The following is a 503-nucleotide window of genomic DNA, read 5'->3' on the forward strand; positions in this document are numbered from 1 at the left end:
TAGGCCTCATGCAAAGCCTTTACAGAGTATAGGACCTTAGGTGGAATCCTGTGTCCCATCCACAACCTTGTGAGGTGAGACATTCCCACTAGAAGGGACAAGCAGACTGGAACAGCTACAGTGACAGATGATGCATCTTCATGATGAACCTGACCTATACTCAGAGTGATAGTTACTTTAAATACCAACAGAGAGGGAAAGAGTCTTCACATCAAGTAACAATGCTATCCGCTCTGTACAAAGGGTAGATAGGGACAGGCAACTTAGACATTGGCTACCTAAAATGAGGAGGCAATAAAGGCATGAAATGACTGGCTTACAAGGTTTCAAGAGGGAGTATGGGGGGAACAAAAGAGTCCCCACTGAATAGCTGTCATCTTGTCTAGAAGGGTCTGGTGAAAAGAGACGGGGTAAGATTCATAAGATTAAATAGTGAATAATTGTTATCATGACTAATCATGACTGTCACAATTATAAAGGTAGAAGTTTTGTAACAAAAAAAA

The sequence above is a fragment of the Chrysochloris asiatica genome, unplaced genomic scaffold (genome assembly GCF_000296735.1).
Source record: "Chrysochloris asiatica unplaced genomic scaffold, ChrAsi1.0 scaffold00039, whole genome shotgun sequence".
Lineage (NCBI taxonomy): Eukaryota > Metazoa > Chordata > Mammalia > Afrosoricida > Chrysochloridae > Chrysochloris > Chrysochloris asiatica.